This window comes from Cetorhinus maximus, chromosome 19 (genome assembly GCF_964194155.1).
Source record: "Cetorhinus maximus chromosome 19, sCetMax3.hap1.1, whole genome shotgun sequence".
NCBI lineage: Eukaryota > Metazoa > Chordata > Chondrichthyes > Lamniformes > Cetorhinidae > Cetorhinus > Cetorhinus maximus.
The window spans coordinates 29,256,515-29,280,907 of NC_135897.1; the positions used below are offsets into that span (position 1 = coordinate 29,256,515).

The window sequence follows — 24,393 nt, forward strand, 5'->3', positions numbered from 1 at the left end:
GGAGACTATGAGGTTGGAAGCTGTGGAGGGGAGATCTCCAGAGGAGATGAGGTCAGTGACAGTCCTGGAAACAACGGCTTGAAGTTCAGTGGTGGGGTCATGGTCCAGGGGGAGTTAGGAGGAAGTGTCACTTCTCACTTGACTGAGGAACACGAAGGCAGTTAATGTCCAATAATCAGTGGCGTCAGGAGGAAAATGAACTAAATCAGTCTCCCATGTGCACACAATATACAGCTGATCAGAAAAGCAACAGCTGGTGTACCAATCTTCAACTGAAGGAAGAATCCCATCCTAAAGCAGAACTCTTTGTTCCTTTTGGGCTGCTCTCTTTTTTTAATCTTATGACTTTTTTTTCCCCTTTTACACTTGTGACTTCAACTTCTGAAAGTAAAACCCTTTCGTCAAAAATGCTTCCTGTCTGGATCAGCGTTAAATTAACTTATTACAATAACATTTTCCCTCCCACCCACTTCAAACCTTTTAGAACGCTGATACGAGAAACACACAATTTTTTGCTTTCCCCCTTCTCTTTGTTGCTCTGTTCTGACGTTAAACCTTTTCCGAGACGAGCAGTGATATGGTTACAGTCTGGCCTTGGCAAGTTCAATCGTTTTGAGTTTAATACACTAATTCTGCATTTGCATTGTCACTTGCAGAATGATAGTGAGTGTACAATACTTTAGAAGCAATCTTCAGAAATACATGGAGAAACAGTTTCTCAAGTAAGTACTTGCCAGTGTTTCACTCCCAATCTGCCTTGTTTCGCTGTCTGATTGCCAAGCTGCTGCTATTACAGACTGTACAGACTGCCAGCAGTATTGATACAAAGTGGTCTGAATTAAGGCTTTAGTGGCGAAATATGCTATTTAAAAAGAAAGCGACATTGGCTGTTTTAAATTACATTTATTAACGCAAGTTTCACCAGTGTATTTGGATACCTTATCTAATCAGTAGTTGATCTCTGATACTTTACATTTATAGGTTAAAAACTTGGCTTCATTGTAGCTTCTAATTTCTGCTTATCTCTTTCTGTCTGCGGGGCTGTCTTGCGCTTTTATTTTCTGTTTAAATGCTGCTGGTGAAAGTGATCACACGACCTTGCCCTGAATGCCATTTTAAAAGGGACGTTAAACATTTATTCTGACCCTTTTCAAGAGAGAGAAAAAAATGTACGTTGGGAATGAACATACTTTTTTAAAAAAAAAAATGGCATTATGGTTTACAGAAACAAACTACCCTCGACTGTTTGCCCCCCTCCCCCCTCCCGGAGTTTGTAACCATTATAGTAACTACTGCAATGTAACTTATCCATGCTTGTATACTACCCTCATTTAGATGCCACAGGCTCGTCTTGCCCGCTCACTGCATAACGCCAGAAACCTCTACCGCGAACCCATTAACAAACTGAAGTAACCATATACATCTATATCGTAGTAAACATAGTCTGCATCCAGTATCTCAGTGGGATGATGGTACCAATCCTAAATTTAGGAATTACAGTTTAATTCTCTACATTGAATAAAACCCAATCACTCCTTCAACCCTATTTTCTACTTTATTCCCAAATATTACTAGTTGTGAAAGTGCAGTAACATGAATGCTCAGATAAAGTTACCATAATGCAGTGAATATAGGGGGCACCCACATCTGCAAAACCAGGCTGCCACTAGCCTTCATAAAGATGATGCACAAAAAGATCTTCTGGGTATTCTTCGGAGGAAAATAATTTCTTTCATAATATCCATGCAGCTTATTTGTGTTTGCATGTTTATATCTATGCTGTATTAAAAATTGTGGGTATGAAATTTGGTTCGGTAATATTGAGGGACCAAAGTGAATGCCGGAAAGGTGCAGGGAGGCAGACGGTGGCACATATTTATTTAAATATCTATGGGACCAGTGCTGCTATTTTGGAGCTTCTTGTTCGAGCTAATGCCCATCTCTTAAACTCATACCAATGAACATGCATTAAGCAGCACGAAGGACGTGGATCCCATCTACCAGTGCTATTTAAAGTTGAAATGCATACAAGCATTTGTGCTTCCGTAATTGTTTCAAATTGCTGGAGTCTACTACACAAAGTCGTGTGGCAGATGTTGAAGCATGTTGCCTGACTTTCAGACTTCTGCACAAACAATTTGCTCCCAGACATTAGGCACTACCAGGCCTTCCCTTTGGAATACAGCATAACCTGGAGAATGAATGAGGGCCAGACGGACTGGGACAAGCTGCTGTAAGAGGGAGGGGAGGGGAGGAGAGGCCATAACCACCCATGGCGCTCAATGAGCAATTCTTCTATCTGAACTTTATCAGGTGACAATGTGTGAGACGTCTGTGTTTCAGTAAGAATGTCCCCATTAAAATCTGCCACATGCTGTAGCCACAACTGCAACGTCAGAGCAGGACAAGCACAGTGTTGCCAGTTACCATGCAGGTGACTGTGGCAGTGAACTAGTACAAGCCTGGCTCTTTCTGGGCTCGAGGCACTATAAACATCACAGTTTGCTGTCCACTGTTGTGTAAGGTTTCTCACTGAGGCTCCATATTGAGAGAGCAATAATTACATTTCATTCTCCCTTGTCAGAGACAAGCAAGTGGACCCAGCACCAGGGTTTGCTAGGATTTCAGGTGTAGGGTATCATTGACTGCACTTGCATTGTTTAGTGGGCGTTGCATGTCAACTCAGTCATGTAGTGGAACCAAAAGAGTTTCTATTCCCTCAGTTACCAGCTGGTGTGTGATCATATGCAACACATTATCCTGGCAGCAGTCATGGTGCCTTCAATCTGTGACAGTCTGCTGTACCAGATGCATTTGAACCACCAATGCAAACCTCAGGGTGGCTATAGGGCAACAGGGGCTTTCTATGCCATGGCTCTTGACTCTGGTTTGCAAAGCACTTAAACCTGGGAAGCATGCTATCCTAATGCCATGTTATGTGTGAGGTAGTGAGAGAGTTTGGTGAGCTGAGGGAGTTTGGTGGGGAGGGGGCAGGAGATGCCCCCTTTGGTTTTTTTTTCTTTTTTTTCACCCTGCAGGAATTGGTTTTTGCTCTATTACAGGGGGTGTGTGGAAGCTAGCTGTTGGGCAGTATCTGGTAAGTGGATAAGCCTATTCTACTCCTAAGGTTCAAAATAGTACAGGAATTTGTGGTAAGATTCATAAAATACATGAAAGAAAATAAATAATTGAATAAAATAACTAAGAAATTAATTAAAGCACATAAGGATGGCAGAACAGGTGATGCGTCATGGCTGCAGCATGTGGGAGGTCCCGGATGCTAGTGTGTTCCAGGGCAAACACGTCTGCTGTAAGTGTCTGCACTTTGTGGAATTCCGGCTCAGAGTCATTGACCTGGAGGCTGAGCTGTAGACGCTGTGTCACATCAGGGAGGGGGAAAGTTGCCTGGACGCTTTGTACCAGGAGGCAGTCACACCACTTAGGATCTGGTCTTCTGATTTGGAAGGTGGCCAGGGACAGGAGGCTGTGACTGCGAGTTAGGTAGGTAAGGGGACCCAGTGGGCAGGAGTGCAGTAGTGTAAGCCTCTGCAATTGTCCAACAGATTTGAGGTTCTCTCAGCTTGTTTGGCTGGCTGTGGGGGCTGAAGGGTGGATGATCTGACAGACCATAGCACTGTGGTACAGGAAGCCATTCAAGTAGGGGGAGCAGAAAGGAATGTAGTGGTGGTAGGGGGGAACAGTATAGTAAAGGGGATTGACACTGTTCTCTGTAGTAAAGAGCAAGAGTCCAGATGGCTGTGTTGCTTGCCAAGGAATGGGACATTTGCTCAGGGCTTGAGAGGAATTTGCAGTGGGAGGGGGAGGATCTGGTTGCCATCCATGTAGGTACCAACGACATAGGCAGGACAAGGAAGGAGGTCCTGCATAGGCAGTATGAGGAACTAGGCACCAAATTAAGAAGCAGACCCTCAAAGGTAATAGCCTCTTGGTTATTACTTGAGCCACATGCAGATTGGCATAGGGCAAATAAGATTGGAGAAATAAATGTGTAGCTCAAAGACTGGTGTAGGAGAAGGGGGTTCCAGTTTGTGGTGCACTGACACCAATACTGGCGAAAGTGGAGCTGTACTGTTGGGATGGTCTACACCTGAACCATGCTGGGGACTGATATTCTAGTGAGCTGCATAGCTAGGGAAGTGGCGAGGGCTTTAAACTAAGTAGTGGGGGAAAGGGATCAAATTTAGGAAGATGTGGTAAACCAAAGGGTAGAGACAAGGCAAGAGAGAAAGGTATTAATATAGGAAATGATAAACAGAACGTGACAAGAAGGGACAGAGAGTACAAATCTAAGACTAAATCAGCAGATAAGGCCAGATATTACAAAAATAATAAAAGGACAAACTTACAGGCTCTGTATCTAAATGCAGGTAACATTTGAAACTAAACAGATGAACTGATAGTGCAAGTAGAAATAAATAAGTACCATCTGATAGCCATTACAGAGACATGGCTGCAGGGTGACATAGGCTGAAACCTGAATGTTGAAGGGTATGTGACATTCAGGAAGGACAGGAAGTTAGGAAAAGGTGGAAGGGTGGCTCTGTTAATTAATGATGGTATCAGTGCATTAGAGAGGGGTGACCCAAGTTCAGGAAACCAAAATGAAGAAGCAGTTTGGATTGAGATGAAGAATGATAAAGGCAAGACAATCACCAGAAAAGTGGTATTGAGCAAATTGTTGGAGCTACTGGCTGACAAATCCCTGGGTCCTGATGGACTCCATCCTGGGGTCTTGAAAGAAGTGGCTAGTGAAATAGTTGATGCATTGGTTTTAATTTTCCAAAATTCCCTAGATTTGGGAAAGTTCCATTAGTTGGAAAATAGCAAATGTAACTCCTTTGTTCAAAAAGGGAGGGAAAGTAGGAAACTACAGGCCAGTTAGCTTAACATCTATCATAGGGAAAATGTTAGAAGCTACTATTAAAGATGTTATAGCAGGGCACTTAGAAAAGCTTAAGGCAATCAGGCAGAGTCAACATGGTTTGATAAAGGGAAATCAATTTATTGGAATCCTTTGAAGGAGTCACATGCTGTGGATAAAGGGGAACCGGTGGATGTACTGTACTTAGGTTTCCAGAACGCATTTGATAAGGTGTCACATCAAAGGTTATTGCGGAAAATAAAAGCTAATGGTGTAGAAGGGAACATATTGACATGGATAGAAGATTGGCTAGCTAACAGGAAGCAGAGGGTAGCCATAAATGGGTCTTTTTCTGATTGGCAGGATGTAACGAGTGCCACAGAGATCAATTCTGGGGCCTCAACCTTTTACAATTTATATAAATGACTTGGATGAAGGGACAGATGGTATGGTTGCTAAATTTGCTGACAACACAAATATAGGTAGGAACGTAAATTGTGAAGAGGACGTAAAGAGGTTACAAAGTGACATAGGTTAAGTGAATGGGCAAAGATCTGGCAAATGGAATATAATGTAGACAAATGTGAAATTGCCCAGGAAGAGTAAAAAAGAAGCATATTATCTAAGTGGTGAGAGATTGCAGAGCTTTGAGATTCAGACGGATCTGGGTGTCCTAGTGAAGGAATCACAAAATGTTAGTATACAGGTACAGCAAGTAAATAGGAAATCTAATAGAATGTTATCGTTTAATGTTAGGGGAATTGAACACAATAGTAGGGAGGTTATGGATCAGTTGTGCAGGGCACTTGTGAGAACACATCTGGAGTACTTTGTAGTGTATTGATCATCTTATTTAAGGAAGGATGTAAATGCGTTAGAAGCGGCTCAGAAGGTTTACTAGACTAATAGCAGGAATAGGCGGGTTGTCTTATGAGGAAAGGTTGGACAGGTTAGGCTTGTACCCACTGGAGTTTAGAAGATTGACTTGACCAAAATCTTTAAGGTCCTGAGGGGTCTTGACAGAGTGGATATGGAGAGGATGTTTCCTCTTGTGGGAGAATCTAGAACTAGGGGTTGTGGTTTAACAACATTTAAGACAGAGATGATGCAAAATACTTTCTCTCAGAGGGCCATGAGTCTTTGGAATTCACTACCTCAGAGTGCAGTGGATGCCGGGACGCTGAATAAATTTGAGGAGGAGATAGACAGATTTTTAATTCGTAACGGGTTGAAAGGTCATCTTTTGGTTATCTCAACTATCACCGGCCCTCTATCCAGCTCTACTTGTCCCACCCCTCCTTAAACCAGTTTATATTTCATCTCTCTTCTATTTTTACTTAGTTCTATTGAAGGGTCATTCGGACTCGAAACGTTAACTGTGCTGCTCTCCGCAGATGCTGCCAGACTTGCTGAGTTTTTCCAGGTATTTTTGTTTTTGAATCAAACATTCCCTCTTGATTCTAGGCTTTAACATATTTTGCTTGTTTGTTCTTTCTCTTAAACAACATGTTATTTTCAAAATAACCTGCTAGGTTGTGCCTGACATTTTCGTTTAGCATTTCAAAATTACCCCAACTTCAAAGAGCAGTGTTGTTGGGCTGATAGGTTTCACGAGTGTTCAATTTACTTCTTTTCAAAATAAACACTTTTTGATACTGAGAAAGCACCTAGACTTCCATTAGCTTTGTTGAAAAATAAAATTTATTTATCCCCTTAAATTTCAGGTAACCTTTCTGTTTGAATGCTTGAAATAGCAACTCACATCATGTTATTTTGTCAATTCCAATTTCAGAAACAATTATGTCCAGGCTTGGTGGCAGAAATGATTGCAATCTGTTTAAGGGTGACTTCCAAATCTCCTGTACTCAAACACTTTGTCTTGGAAGATATAAATGGCCTGAATAGTTAAAGCCAAGTCTCTGAAAGGCAAAGTCTTTAGTCCAAATCACCATGCTGTGCTTTAATTCTCAGAACTGCTGGTTCACATGGAGCTGGAAACAACTGTCACCTGTTTTTTAAAAACACAATATACTGTGGCTCTTACCAAGGGCCCAATGGATTAATTTGTCCAATCATACCTGTAAATTTAGAAACTTAATCTAAATTTTTTATTTATTCACTGATGGGATGTGGACTTCGCTGGCCAGGCCAGCGTTTATTGCCCATTCCTGTTTGCCCTTGAGAAGGTGGTCATGAGTTGCCTTTTTGAACTGCGGCAGTCCATGTGGTGTAGGTACACCCACAGTGCTGTTAGGAAGGGAGTTCCAGGATTTTGACCCAGTGACAGTGAAGGAATGGTGATATATTTCCAAGTCAGGATGGTGAGTGGCTTGGAGGGTAACTTTAAGTGATGGTGTTCCCATGTGTCTGCTGCCTTTGTCCTTCTAGATGGTAGTAGTCATTGCTTTGGAAGGTGCTGCCTAAGGAGGCTTAGTGAACTCATGCTGTGCATCTGGCAGATAGTACACACTGCTGCCACTGTGCTCTGGTGGTGGAGGGAGTGAATGTTTGTGGATGAAGCTCTAATATAGTGGATTACTTTGTCCTGAATGGCTTCAAGCTTCTTGCGTGTTGGAGCTGCACTCATCCAGGCATAATAATTCCCATTATGCATTTAGTAATATGAAAGTTGTTGAATTTTAAAATTCGGCTGTCAACAGAAAGGGTTAACTCCACTGCTTATTTTGAGCAGAGCCAAGAAAACCTGGTATGCAGTTGTATCACTTTACGTATATATATTTTAAACCTTCCCTGATCAAAAAGAAACAAACTCCATTTTAAACTTAAACAAAAACAGAATTACCTGGAAAAACTTGCTTGATTACATTCTTTTATTATCTCTTCAAATTTTAGATTAAATTCTAATTGATTCAAAACCTTTTAGCATTTTGTAGGACTTGATATCTTGCAAAACAAAATGTAGAGGCTTTTCACCACTGCTTTAACAATAACTTGTTGGTGTTTTGAATGTTTGGTAGGGGGTCAGAAGCACTTGAACATCCTCTTGGGCTTTTACAAGTGTGGTTTTGGTTAAGTTGTAATGATTTCTCCAATTCAGTTACTGTGGGGATGGGTTGGTCCCCAGTCTGTCTTATGTCCTTCAGGACTCCGGTGCTCAGAGGTGGCTGGCTAGCTTCTGCTGCCCTGGCTCTTCAACCAGGTGAGGCATTTCCCTCACTATCTGTTCATATGTTTTGGAACTTCCCTGGTCCCTGTTTAACTCTGAAAAGAAAATGTCTGCCAACCTGATTTCTGGGTCAGTCCCTTCATCTTTTTAAAATTCCACGGGTCTTTCTTTGAGCTCTTTTAATTCTATTGGCCTGGTTTTGGCCCTTTTAACTCCCTTGGGTTCTATCATGACCCTTTTTAACTCAGCTAGCCTCTTTTGACTCAAGTAGTTTCGCCTGAGCCACTTCAACCCTCATGGGTTTTAGTGTTTAGTCTAGTTTTTTTTCTTGTATAGCATTTTCTATAATGTGCCCCTTGTTCCCAGTGTAACTGATTGTGTAGGAAAGAAACGCTGTCCTGCCAGTTAATACTTCCCTTTTGCAACTTATTGACCCTTTTAATTCCTTGTACTTTTTCAGCTGTAAGGCAAATGCACGTACACCATAGACCAACTTATTCCAGACTTTCTTTCCTTTCTGAACCTCATAGCCTATCAAAGATACACTCAATCTCCATTGCACTCTTCTACAGTTGTGAGGATATTTCTTGCACTGGGTGTGCCCTGTTTTCTCAGTTAGACTCTCTATCAGTCGTTCCCTAGCATATGCCAATGTCATTGTGACTCCTGGCTTTCACTTAATAACTACTCCACATGCATTTAACTACAACTTGAGATGGCTGCACCTCCAATTTCAAACCAATGACACCTCAATTACTGTGATCCCACTTCTGAAATCAATCTGTAAGATTTTGGGTTCAGGAGCCACAGATACCTATAGGCAGTCTAGTATTTGTAAGTTATTTTAAGATAGTTTATTAAGAAGCAACAGTTTAGATATGATGCATTAGTTAAATAGACAGGACAAGTATACAAACCATGACAGGAAAAATATACAACCCCTGACAGTTGAGATTCACTGATCCCAGAGGATGAACAAACAGTTGGCACAGAGTGTGTTGACCTCAGTAGCTTGTGATGGCAGTATTCTGCTCTTTAGTCAAAGCATTGGGTAACTCTTGGCCTGTTCGCTCTCCAGCTTCCCTGGTTCATCTTACTGTGATTGTACTCGAAAGAGTTGCAATCTGTGACTGTTGATAACTCGAAAGAGTTTCCACCTGAAGAACACAACTGCCTGATGAGGACTGCCCCCTGTCTCTGAGCACTCGTTAAGATATTTTATTTCTAGGGGTTGAGAGGTTACCCTTTGTCAATGACTTGTTTGAACCTTTCTATCCAATGAATATTGGACAGGTACCTAAAATGTCAAGATGGTCAGCTCCCCCTCCCCCCTCATCCATCACTTAGGTCAAGGTCACTTTTTAGTTTACCTCATGCTGAGGGTCCTTTGATAGCCCTTACCAGACATTCATATAGATAAAAGGATATGCAAGGCGCTACAAGATTTCCTGCTACTTGCTCTGGAATGTGTACATCTTTGTTTTGCCTTAGTCCCTGGCTGCTAAGAATGTTTTTTCTGAAGAGAAGCAGAAACCGAAAGCATGTGCTCAATGGCCTGTATTGCCGCCTCCTATTTTCTAACTATTCTATGATTCTACATTGCAAAATAGAATGTAAGTACTGGGAAATTTGCTTTTTAGCACGTTTAAAATATAATTGATAGACTGACCTGTACTGTTCAATAGTTTCATCAAAGAATCACCATAAAAATTTAAGACATAGAGGAGGCCATTTAGCCCATCATGCCTTTGCCAATTGAAAAAGAGCTATCTGCCTTAACTCCACTTCCAGCTCTTAAAACATTGTTCGTATTTGACATTGTTCAAGACACTTTTTAACCAAGATAAGTGTTTCTGCCTGTACTACCCTTTTAAAGGGCAGAATTTTACGCCTCGAGATTTTGCAGTCCCACCGAAGTCAATGGACTGAGAGGCTGATGGGGTGAAAAGTGAGGACAAGAGCTCTGCATTCAAAGGATCATCCTTGGCCATTTCCACCAACTCCAGCATGATGCCACCACCAAACACATCTTCTCCTAACTCCCCCCCACCCTGTCAGTATTCCATAGGGACCGCTCCCTCCAGGACACCCTGGTCCACTCCTCCATCACATCCCCTTCCCAAGGCACCTTTCCATGCAATCATAGAGGGTGCAACACCTGCCCCTTTACCTCCTCTCTCCTCACCGTCCAAGGCCCCAAACACTCCTTTCAGGAGAAGCAGTGCTTCACTTGCACCTCATTCAATTTGGTCTCCTGTATTCGCTGCTCCCAATGCGATGTCCTCTACATTGCAGAGATTAAATCTAGATTGGGGGACCGCTTTGCGGAACACGTTCACTCAGTCTGCAAGCATGACCCAGACCTCCCTGTCGCTTACCATTTCAACACCCCATCCTGCTCTCATGCCCACATGTCCGTCCTTGGCCTGCTGCAATGTTCCAGTGAAGCTCAATGCAAACTGGAGGAACAGCACCTCATCTTCCGATTAGGCACTTTACAACCTTCTGGACTTAACATTGAGTTCAACAACTTCATTCCATGAACTCTCTCCTCCCTCTTGACTCCTTTTCTAAATCCATTTTTATTTATTTATTTTTTAATATATTTAACAATTTGTTCATTTTTAAAAATCCTTTCCCCAACCTCCCCCACCGGGCCATCTGTCACTTGTTTTTATGTCACCTATTCCTGACCTATCGCTCCACCTCCCCTTAAACAGTATAAAATCCATCATACTTTTACTTGTCTTTACCTCTGAAGAAGAGTCATATGGACTCAAAACGTTAACTCTGTTTCTCTCTCCACAGATGCTGCCGGACCTGCTGAGTTTTTCCACCATTTTCTGTTATGATTTCAGATTTCCAGCATCCGCAGTGTTTTGCTTTTAACTTTGTGATATGATCAGGTTTCAAGTTAATTCTTGGTTTGTTTTGTGCTCTTAACGAGAAATTGCAAACTGGAAAAACTGAACCGATAAACTGGACCTGAAAAAAAGTGAAACCAAGTTGGTTCCTGCGCAACACAAACTAATTGTCTGGTCACAAAATAGGCACAAGCAAGTTCCAATTCGGTAAGTCAGTCTCCCAGACAGTTTTTGTCATGTGATGTGAGCGTCGCTGTCAAGGCAGGATGGTGAGTGATTCTGAGGGAAACTTGTAAGTGGCTTCCTCTCCTTGCTGGTCTAGGAGGCAGAAGTTGTGGATTTGGAATGTGCTTTTGAAGGAACGTTGGCGAGTTGCTGAAGTGCATTTTGTGGATGGCACCCACTGCTGCCAGTGTGCATCTGTGGTGGAGGGAGTGAATGTTTAAGGTGGTGGATAAGGTGTTAATCAAGTGGGTGCTTTGTTCTGTATGGTGTTGAGCTTCTTGAGTGTTGTTGGAGCTGCACTTACCCAGGCAAATAAAGAATATTCCATCACAATCACAACTTGTGGATGGTGAATAGGTTTTGGGGAGTATGAGGTGAGTTACTCGCCGCAGAATTTCCAGCCTTGACCTGTTCTTATAGCCACAGTATTTACATGGCTGATCCGTTTAAGTTTCTGGTCAATGTTAACCGCCAGAATGTTGATGGTGGGAGATTCAGCAAAGGGAATGCCATTGAATGTCAAGAGGAGATGGTTAGGTTCTCACTTCTTGGAAATGGTCATCACCTGGCACTTGTGTGGTGCAAATATCACTTGCCACTTATCAGCCCAAGCTTGAAATTTGTCCAGGACTTGCTGCATGTGGCATTATATGAGGAGTTGTGAATGGGGCTGAACAATATGCAATCATAAGCGAACATCCCTACTTCTGGGCTGGAATCTTCCGTTTTGGAGTCTATATATTTGGCGGCAGGAGCAGAAGTGGGAGTGATTTAAGGGGTGGGGGCGGCTGACCATGTGCTATCTTCCACTGTTCAGTTCATTACTTATGCATCTGCGAGGAGCTTGGTGAAGCTTGTGGCGGGGGCGGGCAGTAAGTTGCTGTCCCTGCCGTTACCTCTTGGGATGAAGGTCCAGGCGGCATATTTAAAGGGGCCCTGGACAGACAGTCACTCGCTGCAAGCCAGTAGCTCTGGATCCCTTGTCCAGAATGTCCCAGAGCAGACAATATGTGGCCCCAAAGTTCAGCAAAGCCTCCCTGAAGATTCTTCTCTAAGCCCTCCCTGTCTGACCATGGTGGCCTGGGCAGTAGTCACAACCCCTACAGGGGTTCCCATTGCCCCTTTTTAAACCATTCTTGGATGTTAGGATTCATAAAGAACAAAATTACACAGGCACAGTGTTTGGCTCAACCAGGAATTTTATGTTTTGTTGAACCCACTAATGCCGATACTTCTATGATTAGTTAAAATAACAAAGGAAAAAACCCAAAATTAAAACCAGCCGCCCTCAGTGCAAAACCACCTACTGCTGTCTGAAATTGACAGCCCATTTCCCAGCTGATCCACCACAAAGTCACTATGACTCAGTTTAAAACTTACAAAATACAGGCAAAACACAACGTCTTGTTCCAAAACCCCTAGACCAATATCGCTACGATATGGCTGATTTAAAAAAAACACTTACAAATTAATGGCAGAAACACTACGCTTTCACCCCACAATGTTAGAAACCCTCAGACCAATATCGCTACAATATAACTGAAATCACTTACACTCCCCAACACGGCTGGCTCATCACGTGTTGATTGTAGGCCCTGACCCTTCTTCCAACTGCAGCACCCGGTTCCAGTTTTGTCCTCCTTTATAGTAACCCATATCGCAACTATCACAGGAGCACCTCCTATTGCCATCCTGCTGAACCACCTGGTGTTAGCACCTTGTAATCTTTTAGTTTATTCCATGCTCTGATCTAGACAAGGCTGTAGACATACCCAGTTCTTATGTTATTTCCACAACAAGAAACAATGGACACCACTCCACGGTGAGGGATCTCTGGCTCCCAAGATGACGTGCATATCAGAGCTTTTCCTCTTTCCTTGCTGGGAGTGAATGTTGCTGGGTAATGGCCATTGTCTGGAGCTGTTATGCTAATGGAATTCCCATTTTCTTCATTAGGTTATGTGATGGCAGCTGTCCTGTATTATTGTATACGATTCAGTCCTTTAACAAGAACCTGGCACCATTGTTGTGATAATGATGTCCTTTCCAGTCTCTTAATTGTGTCAGTTCTTGCTGCGATGTTTAGAATTAACCCCTTACTGCATAGCCTGCTTCTATGTGTTTGTGCTAAGGTTTGGCTTTATTTTACAGTTCTTATATCAAGGGTTTTTGGGATTTTCATATTCTATAGTATTCCCGGTTGGAGGGAATTCCGATCCTACAGGTTAGCGCCCATGGGGCCCACCAAAGAACTGCCTGGCAGCACAAGAAAGGGGTGAATGATCTGCGCTCTGCCAGGGTAAGTGGCACAGTCTACTCACTGCAGCCCGACACTCAAAAGGGCATCAGGTTGTCTAAGTGTGCAAAGGCACGAGGATGTCAGACAGCACTCAGCAGCAGATGGGGCATGTGCACTGAATATATACCAGCCACTTCATACTCTAAATCTTCTATCACTTGCAGGACATCCTGCTTCTTAATCACTTGCTGGGGAGATCAGCAGCTGCCATAGGCATGCATGCCCCTGAACTGCTCATGCAATCATTGGGAGGACAATCAATCCTCAGAGGATGCACTGACACGGTGCCCACTGTCACCCACACCCTCCACCAACACAGATAGTCATCTCAGTGGGTGCACATTCTAGAGTAAGTTCAGGGTCAGACATGGGTCCACAGCTGGCAGAAGAAGCGATTGTTGAGGTCTCTGACACTCGGAGGACTGCTGGAGACCAGGCCCCTGCTGAGCCCCAGGGAGTTAGGGAGGTGCCATTAGGCACCCACAGGGAGGAGAAGTGCCAGCACCCGGGACACTCCAAGGGTGCCCTTCACTCTACCTCCCCTCTGCCAGTTACCCCATCACCTCCAGCAGGTCAGGCTGAGGAGGGTACACCTGTGCCTAAGTGGGAGACTCACAGCAGGCATCGGGACACCAGAGGACTCCTGCCAAAAATCATCAGAGACAACAGGGAATAGCATTCAGCAGGCTGCCTCCATTTCAGCTACAGATGCCATTGCTGCACCTAGACGTAGTAATAGAAAAAGAAAGATAAAGATGTTTTGAAGACACACAGGTGGCAAGGCTGTACAACCATTGTATATACTTTTTGCACATGTAAATACATATTCACTTGCACTGTATAGGAGCGTCCTGGATTCCATTTTGCTGCTAGTTGCTTCAGTGGTTGTGGGCATTTAGCGTGTGGAATTTGGGCCCTTATCAAAGTCCGATCATGAACTCCTATGGATTCAGTTCTCCCACATTATCAGCATAGTGATTACTCAATAATCCCATATGTGCATGATTAAGCACAGGCCAACATTTGAGAGTGTGCAGCCTGGGTACACATCCTGCAAGCTATTACTTGCAGTTCACCATATTCTGACCTCTGAAAATGTGTTCATCGAGGTTATTGCAGCTCCTGCTGCTGTTGCCCTGATGCCAGATGTGGCTGGATGTCACGAGTACTCGAGGGGTGTTAAACCTACTGTGTGAGTGGCAAGGAACACTATAGGTGCAATTTCAGGGCCGAGAGTGTGAAACTCTACACTGTTTAACAGCAGAAAACCAGGGGCTTCCCCACATGTCTGGAGGAAGATGTCGTTTGCATGTTTAATCATGAATGGCCTTCCTTGGTGATTTGTCATTATGAACTAACGTGCAGGTGAAGGCTGCAAGTAAGGAGGCAACAGGCAAGTTAGCCTCGACTGCAAGAGAGATCGAGTGTAGGACTAAAGAGGTGTGTATGCAGCTGACTGAAGCCTTTGTCAGACCCCGCATGAAGATCTTTTGGCCTGCTTGTCGCGTTATCAAGGGTAGCAGTAGACCTCGTCTAAAGCATTTGCAAGCAAAGTACATTGGACATCATTGAAGGACTGGGGTCTTATCCCATGAGGTGAGAGAGAGTAGAATGGGCCTGTGTGCTGGACCACACTGAGGCCTGTGAGACTATCCATGTGAAGAATCAGCAGCTCCAACAGACCCCTGCAGGGTCCATGCAGGAAATTGTTTATCTTGGCTGGGGTGTCCACAATGACGGATCACAGTCTCGCACTAATACTAAGGCCACCTAGGACTGAGACTTGTAAGAGCCTCTGTGATCGGAGGGTCTGGAGTGGTTGCCACTCAGCAGCCTATAGCGCAGGCGAGACACTCTCAGTGAGTGAACTCGAGAGTTACCTCCACTTTTTAGCGTGATAAAGATGTCAAAGGATATGGCTTTCCAATGGGCAAGTGGCCATTGGGGTCAGGAACACTATCTTCTCTGATCATTCTGCTTTGAGGAGCGATTTCGAGGGGCCAAATGGTGTTCTCATGCTGCTTCTTCCTGTGGATCCATCTATTTGGTTCCACCTGAAGGAGCTGTCTGTCTGGTCAGTCCCCATTGGGAACAGTTATAAAGGTGACATGAGTGAGTCTCTGCCGAGGTTAGATTTGATATTGCTTCCAAGTTGCCATGCACATGGACTTTGTAAGGACGTGGAAAAGATCTCAATTCTACTTATAGGTGCCCAATGTCACGGGAGAATGGAGTGCTTTGCAGGTTCTAATGCTTGCATTTAATGCCAGGGCTCTGTATATCAGCACAGTTTGGCACATGCAAAGGATTAAACCACTAGCAGAACAGATGTTAAGTAGTGCAATTTATTTCTGCTATCATAAATATAATGTTTGTAACCAAGCTGGAGCCTGGGGCCTTCCAGCCAGCAGAGGATAGAAAATTAATTAGTGAAGGAAATGTCTCAGCCACCTACTGAGCCTAGAATCTGTTAGCAATCAGGTTTTCACAGGCCTGTCTACCACTTCATACCCTTGCAATGGCCTCTGCTTGTGGCTCTGTGGCACCCTGGCCCTTGCCATCACTGCCCCCTTCATCATCCTCATTGTCAGAGGAGACATCTTGGTCTTCCATGTCTCCCTCAGCCACTCCCTTTGTAGCGCGAGGTTACACAGGACGCAGCAGACAATGATGATCCGAGACACACACTGTGGTGAGTATTGGAGAACATCGCCTGAGCGGTCCAACTGAACTTCATCTTTAGGAGGCCTATCGTATGCTCAACCTGGTGGGGGTATGTGTGGCCTCGTACCTCCCCTCAGCAGCACTCTAAGAATGTTGAACTGGCATCATCAGCCAGGTCTTCTTGGGGTATCCCTTGTCCCCAAGGAGCCAACCCTGCAATCGCCAAGGTTCTTCAAAACCTTGTGGCACCTGGGAGAGCTTCAGAACAGGCATCGGGAGTGGTCTCTGGGAACCGAGCACAAACATGCACGATTTGTCTTGTGTGATCACATATCAGAGATACCAAAGAGTACCTTTGTACCTTTTGTATTGATGAATGTGACTGGCTGTTGCCAGGGGCTCTCAAGGCCGTATATGTGCAGTCAGTAGCCCCCTTCCACTTGCAGGAAAACCACGATTGCTGTAAATCCCAGTGCTCTTGCAGCCTGGCTTTCAGGATCCAGGTGTAATTGGTCAAATTGGTGTGCTCTCCTTGCCAACATATCCATCATCTCCCAGATGCACTTGTGTGTCGCTCTCTGGGAGGTGCTGCACAGGTGTCCAGAGGAACCCTGGAAGGAGCCACTGGCAAAGAAGTTTAAGGTGGCAGTGAACTTTAATGCCACCCGCATGGGATTGCCTTCAAATCCTGGTGGCCGCAGGTCCTTGTAGAGAAGCTGGCGGGTGTGTGCAACCACATTCTGGGACATCCTGAGGTGCCTCCAGCATTGCCTTTCACTTATTTTTAGATAGCTATATCACCTGTGATATACCCATGGTTGCGCCAATGCTCACCTTTGCAATGTCCACCGTTTGCCAGCATCCTGACCTCCTTGAGGCTCTGCTGCCTCTTGCTTCTCAGGCCGTTGCTCATCCTGGCCCTATGCCAACTTATGCCACCCCCCGCACCCCCTCATCTGGATGAGAGCCAGTAGAAAGGCAGGGTTGCCGTGAGCCTGCCTTTCGCTTATTTTTAGATAGCTGCATTACCTGTGATATACCTGTGGTTGCACCAATGGCCACTGCTTACCAGCATCCTGACCTCCTTGAGGCTCCGCTGCCTCTTACTTCTCAGGTCGCTGCTCATCCTGGCCCTGTGCCAACTTATGCCGGGTTTCTCCCCCCCTCATCTGGATGAGAGCCAGTAGAAAGGCAGGGTTGCCTGGAGCTTGCACCATCTAGACCTCAGTGGATGTGTGAAAAAATTGCAGTAATCAATCTAGTAGCATATTCCATTTAGAATAGTCTCCATCTCAGAGCCACCAAACCATATGCCTGGCTTCTGTCTAGATATGGCATCCCCATTCCACCCCTTCCAAGTGAATGACATCCTGGAGGAACAGAGGTGAATGTTTCTCCTGTTCATACGTGACTGTGCGTGGAGACCTTGCTCTTCGACCAGGGTGATGACAGACATGTGTGAGAACCCTCCCTCAGGTACTATTCAGTTTGCCTCCATTTCCCTCGGGGCTTTGTCTTGGCGGCACAGAAAGGTGTACCATGTGAGACTTTGTCAGCCATGACCATTCACCCAGGATGATGGAGATTTGGAGTCAGGGGTTTTCTGCCATCTGCCAGTCGTGTGTCTTGGAGGTATCCAACTCCCTCCCTCCCTTCATCCCTGCCTCTGACAGCAGCAGATGTTAAATTGCACAGAATGAACGGCAGTTCCGGACCTTGTTGGGATCTCTGTGTTAAGGGATCCATGAGCCAGGGAGAAAACCTGCTGCTGTGCGGGCTTCTTCGTAGAGAGGAGAACACACCTGAGCACGGATCTCATGCAGTTGATTCATGATTATTAGGGTGTCCCTTAAGTCAGCCAACTGTGCTCAACTTGAACTCCACTCACCCGAAAAGACCTTCCTCCCTCTTTTAAGCATAGCAGTTTAACAGCAAGAGTGTTGCAGAGCTTGGGATCCCAAAATGCTGCGTGTGACGTTTGAGACTCACTCCACCACCTTCTGCCCTCCCACCAACTACCCCCCCTATCACCTTGACCCATACAGTGGCCGGAATTTTCCAGCCCCTCACGCCGGTGGGTGTGAATGGAGATTTCAATGGCTCACTGGCTCTGCCGCAGTGGAACCAGAAAATTCCGGCCAGTATAACCAATTTTCTCCCCTCTGTCACCCTTGAACCTCTCCCCCCATTACCCTTGCACCTCTAACCATCACCCTCCACATGCTTTCTCTCCCCTCTGAGCCTACACCCGTTACTGTCCCCTTGCCCACCCTGACCCCTCCTGTTATCCAAGCCACCTGTTTTTGTGTTTACCATGTCCAGTCTTTGTGAAGCTTGGCTTACCTGTAACTGATTTGAATCAGGAGGCTGAGATTTGTGACCGGTCCACAAGAAGGCCAAAGCAGCGTCTACTCACCTCAAGAGTCGTGAAAGAAATCAAGCTCACCAGGTGCATGCCACTTATATACAGTCATAAATGTGAACGTCCTAATTCCTGAACTTAATTTTGAGGGGGAACCTAATTCCAGCAATGTGCCTTTTAATGAGCATGCATGACATGCTAATGCATGCAAAAGGGCTTCCCGACATTGTTCGTCAGGAAGCCTTTAGCCCACCTTTTAAGTCCCGAGACCAGAATTTCTAAAGTTCCTCCCGCCATTGGGGAGCTGATTTTTGGCCTCCTGCCAGATTAAATAGCTCCATTTGCCAAGCTTCTCATTGCTGGTGGGACCAGAGGATTCCCTCCCTGATCTTGTAATGAAGGTAAGTTCATTGATGAAGCAGCTGATGGTGTGGAGGATAATATATTAGCATGGATGGAAGATTGGCTGGCTGGTAGAAAACAGAAAGCATGTGTAAATGGGTCTTTTTCTGATTGGCAGGATGTGACGAGTGGAGTCCCACAAGGGTCTGTGCTGGGGCCTTAAATTTTTACAATTTACATCAATGATTTAGATGGAGGGAGCAGTGGCATGTTAGCTAAATTTGCAGATCACACACAGATAGGTAGGAAAGTATGTTGTGAAGAGAACATGAGGTTGCAGATGGACATAGGTTGAGTGAGTGGGCAAAGACCTGGCAAATGGAGTTTAATGTAGGAAAATGTGAAGAATAAAAAAGCAGAGTATTACTTAAATGGAGAATGGCTGCATAATTCTGAGGTGCAGAGGGGTCACGGCTGCATAATTCTGAGGTGTAGAAGGATCTCGGTGTTCTAGTACATGAGTCACAAAAAGATGCACTGCAGGAATTCACCAAGGCTCCTTAGACAGCACCTTCCAAACCCACAACCACTACCATCTAAGTATAAGGGCAGCAGATAGATGGGAACACCACCACCTGAAAGTTCCCCTCCAAATCACTCACCACCCTGACTTGGAAATATATCGCCGTTCCTTCACTGTCACTGGGTCAAAATGCTGTAACTCCCTTCCTAACGGCACTGTGGGTGTACCTACACCACATGGACTGCAGCGGTTCAAGAAGGCAGCTCACCACCACCTTCTCAAGGGCAACTAGGGATGGGCAATAAATGCTGGCCCAGCCAGCGAAGCTCACATCCCGTGAATGAATTAAAAAAAAGTTGGTACGAAGGTGCAGCAAATAATTAAGAAGGCTAATGGAATGCTATCCTTTATTACGAGAGGGAACTTAAAAGTAAGGATGTTATGCTTCAGTTATACAGGGCGTAGGTGAGACCGCATCTCGAATACTGTGTGCAGTTTTGGTCTCCTTATTTAAGGAAGGATGTAAATGCATTAGATGCAGTTCAGTGGAGGTTTACTAGATTGATACCTGGAATAAGCGGGTTGTCTTATGAGGAAAGGTTGTACAGAGTGGGCTTGTTTCCACTGGTGTTTAGAAGAGTGAGGTGTGATTTGATTGAAGTATACAAGATCCTGAACGGCCTTGACAAGGTGGATGTCGAAAGGATGTTTCCTCTTGTGGGTGTGAGTCCAGAAGTAGGGAGCACTGTTTTAAAATGAGGATTTGTCCTTTTAGGACAGAGATGAGGAAAAATTTTTTCTGAGTGTTGTGCGACTTTGGAACTCTCTTCCTCCAAAGGCGGTGGAGGTTTGGTCATTGAATATTTTTAAGGCAACGGTAGATAGATTCTTTTTAGATAAGGGTTGAAAGGTTATCGGGGGAAGATGAGAATGTGGAATTCGAAACACATCAGATCAGCCATGATCTTTTGAATGATGGAGTAGGCTCGAGGAGTTGAATGGTCTACTCCTGTCCCTATTTCTTATGGTTGGGCTTTGGTCACTATCCTGAGGTACTCTAGCAATGATGTCAGGGGCTGAGATGGAAACCACAGCAATCAAGCTTTGTGTGGGCATGACTCCAAGCAGTGGGGAATTTTCCCCCTGATTTCGATTGACTTCACTTTGCCTAGGGCTCCTTGGTGCCACATTCAGTCAAATGCTGCCATGATGTCAAGGATAGTAACTCTTACCTCACCTGTGGAATTCAGCTCTTTTGTCCATGTCTATATCATGGTTGTAATGAGGTTGGGGGCTGAGCCCAAACTGAGCAGAGATGAGCAGGTTTATGCTGAGTAACCTCTGCTGAATGATCTGTAACTCGAGGAATTTTGTGGTCGAGTACTTGCTGACTAGTTACTTTGCCTGCCAGTAGTCAATATCTAAATATTGTCTATGAGCCTGTAAGTGAATTTGGAGATTGGTTTGGGAGGGGGAATTCTCCTGGTCGGTATTGACCATGAACAATGATTTGCTCACCATGATTACTTTTAAAACACAACTGTGTAGAAGGAGAAAACCTAGCAAATCCAGGACAAATGAGCAGGCATGATCACCCACTCCCACTGGCACTGCTCAGCTGCTGGCCCTAAGATTTGCTGGAGCTCCTGGGGGCTGGCTGCCATCCTTAATACAGATTGCAGCCCCGATGGAAACCAACTAGCTGCCTGAGCCCCCATTAAAGGCTCCTGTAGATGAGGTGGGGTGCGCCTCTCCGCAGCTTTTGGACTCATCATTGGAGCTCTCAGTGAAAGAACAAAATCCCAGCTACAGCTTTCAGCATCAACATAATCGAGAATCTGCTCCCTAAGTTTTTCTAATTTAAAAAAAAGTGATTTTCATGATGTGTGCTCTTGTGAAATAATTAGCATTTTGTTATCGCAAAGTATATATGCTGTAGGACAGCCCTCAATTTAGCACCTCATTCTCCTTCTGAATGTGCCAAACAGACACTTTGAATAACACACTCAGATTTTGGCTGAATCTTATTGCACCTTCAAGACCATCAAGATGTGACCATTTGAGATTAAATAATTATGTAATTTACCTTTTGTTACAACACCTAAACTTTTAACTTTCCTGGAGAAAGTTTGAAACTGAAAATGTAAACACAACCATTTTCTATAGTCAGTTCACATTTCAGTTCAGCTGAAGATGAGGCAGTATTACATCCTGAAACACTGAGATGGGAAAAAGCCGTAATGTGATTCAGTCCTTTGTTATTCCATTGAATAGAGATGGACTGTGTCTACATTTTTTTTCTGTTGCATCTATTTTCATATCTCACAGCACAGCAAACGTCCTCCACGTTGCCCTTGGGGTTCCACGTTTGCAAGTCAACAGCATAGCATAAACACTGGTATAAAAACAGAATTACCTGGAAAAACTCAGCAAGTCTGGCAGCATCGGCGGAGAAGAAATCAGTCAACGTTTCGAGCCCTCATGGCTCTTCGGCAGAACTGAAGCATAGTTTCAACAAGGGAGAAATATAAATTGGTTTAAGGTGGGTGGGGGGGAAGAGACACATTGAGGGTGTGGTGTGAGCAGATAATCAAAAGATGTCAGAGACAAAAGGGTCAAAGAGGTGTTGAAGGTGGTGGTCTTTGTCTGAGAAAAGTGCTAATTAAGAATGGAAAACAGGATATTCAAAGTACAGCTCTAGTGGGGGTGGGGTGGAAAGACTAAAGGTTTTAGTTTTAGATTTAAAAATAATGGAAATAGGTAGGGAAAGAAGAATCTATATAAATTATTAAAAAAAAAAGAAAAGGCGGGTGGGGGGGGGAAAGAAACGAGGTGGGGATGGGGGGAGGGGGAGTTTAAGATCTAAAGTTGTTGAATTCAATATTCAGCCCAGAAGGCTGTAAAGTGCCTAGTCGGAAGATGAGGTGCTGTTCCTCCAGTTTGCGTTGGGCTTCACTGGAACAATGCAGCAAGCCAAGGACAGACATGTGGGCAAGAGAACAGGGTGGAGTGTTAAAATGGCAAGCAACAGGGAGGTTTGGGTCTTTCTTGCGGACAGACCGCAGGTGTTCCGCAAAACGGTCGCCCAGTTTGCGTTTGGTCTCTCCAATGTAGAGGAGACCGCATTGGGAGCAACGAATGCAGTAGACTAAGTTAGGGGAAATGCAAGTGAAATGCTGCTTCACTTGAAAGGAGTGTTTGGGCCCTTGGACGGTGAGGAGAGAGGAAGTGAAGGGGCAGGTGTTGCATCTTCTGCGTGGGCATGGGGAGGTGCCATAAGTGGGGGTTGAGGAGTAGGGGGTGATGGAGGAGTGGACCAGGGTGTCCCGGAGGGAACGATCCCTACGGAATGCCGTCAAGGGGGGTGAAGGGAAGATGTGTTTGGTGGTGGCATCATGCTGGAGTTGGCGGAAATGGCGGAGGATGATCCTTTGAATGCGGAGGCTGGTGGGGTGATAAGTGAGGACAAGGGGGACCCTATCATGTTTCTGGGAAGGAGGAGAAGGCGTGAGGGAGGATGCGCGGGATATGGGCCGGACACGGTTGAGGGCCCTGTCAACGACCGTGGATGGAAAACCTCGGTTAAGGAAGAAGGAGGACATGTCAGAGGAGCTGTTTTTGAAGGTAGCGTCATCAGAACAGATGCGACGGAGGCGAAGGAACTGAGAGAATGGGATGGAGTCTTTACAGGAAGCGGGGTGTGAGGAGCTGTAGTCGAGGTAGCTGTGGGAGTCGGTAGGCTTGTAATGGATATTGGTGGACAGTCTATCATCAGAAATTGAGACAGAGAGGTCAAGGAAGGGAAGAGAAGTGTCAGAGATGGACCATGTGAAGATGATGGAGGGGTGGAGATTGGAAGCAAAATTAATAAATTTTTCCAGGTCCCGACGAGAGCATGAAGCAGCACCGAAGTAATCATCGATGTACCGGAGAAAGAGTTGTGGGAGGGGGCCGGAGTAGGACTGGAACAAGGAATGTTCCACATACCCCATAAAGAGACAGGCATAGCTGGGGCCCATGCGGGTACCCATAGCCACACCTTTTATTTGGAGGAAGTGAGAGGAGTTAAAGGAGAAATTGTTCAGTGTGAGAACAAGTTCAGCCAGACGGAGGAGAGTAGTGGTGGATGGGGATTGTTGGGGCCTCTGTTCAAGGAAGAAGCTAAGGGCCCTCAGACCATCCTGGTGGGGGATGGAGGTGTAGAGGGATTGGACATCCATGGTGAAGAGGAAGCGGTTGGGGCCAGGGAACTGGAAATTGTTGATGTGACGTAAGGTGTCAGAGGAATCACGGATGTAGGTGGGAAGGGACTGGACAAGGGGAGAGAGAAGGGAGTCAAGATAACGAGAAATGAGTTCCGTGGGGCAGGAACAGGCTGACACGATCGGTCTGCCAGGACAGTTCTGTTTGTGGATTTTGGGTAGGAGGTAGAAGCGGGCCGTCCGAGGTTGGGCGACTATCAAGTTGGAAGCTGTGGGAGGAAGATCTCCAGAGGAGATGAGGTCAGTGACAGTCCTGGAAACAATGGCTTGATGTTCTGTGGTGGGGTCATGGTCCAGGGAGAGGTAGGAGGAAACGTCTGCGAGTTGACGCTCAGCCTCCGCAAGGTAGAGGTCAATGCGCCAGACAACAACAGTACCACCCTTGTCAGCGGGTTTGATGACAATGTTGGGGTTGGACCTGAGAGAACGGAGTGCAGTGAGTTCAGAGAGAGACAGATTAGAATGGGTGAGAGGAGCAGAGAAATTGAGACGGCTAATGTCACGCCAACAGTTCTCAATGAAAAGATCAAGAGAAGGTAAGAATCCAGAGGGAGGGGTCCAAGTGGAGGGAGAATATTGGAGGTGGGTAAAAGGATCCGTTGAACGGGGAGAGGACTCCTGCCCAAAGAAGTGAGCACGGAGACGAAGACGGCGGAAGAAGAGTTCAGCATCATGCCGAGCCCGAAATTCATTGAGATGAGGGCGTAAGGGTATGAAACTAAGTCCTTTGCTGAGCACTGAACGTTCAGCATCGGAGAGGGGAAGGTCAGGGGGTATAGTGAATACGCGGCTGGGGCTGGGATTGGAAGATGGGGTGAGGACGGAGGGACAAGCAGGGGTGGA

At 45.3% G+C, this 24,393-nt stretch overlaps 1 protein-coding gene across 6 annotated transcripts in view; it reads left to right on the forward strand.

Moving 5' to 3' along the window:
- The first annotated feature begins 474 nt into the window (after positions 1-474).
- The window catches only part of LOC144693707 (beta-galactoside alpha-2,6-sialyltransferase 1-like), a 142,921-nt gene continuing 119,002 nt past the window's right edge, over positions 475-24,393 (forward strand). For 5 of the 6 annotated variants that reach the window (XM_078563625.1, XM_078563627.1, XM_078563626.1 and 2 more), the window contains exon 1: positions 475-722. The gene's annotated coding sequence lies outside the window, so the exon portion shown is untranslated. Of the gene's footprint in view, positions 723-2,185; positions 2,314-24,393 lie in introns of all 6 variants that reach the window. The other variant, XM_078563630.1, reaches the window with a different exon arrangement.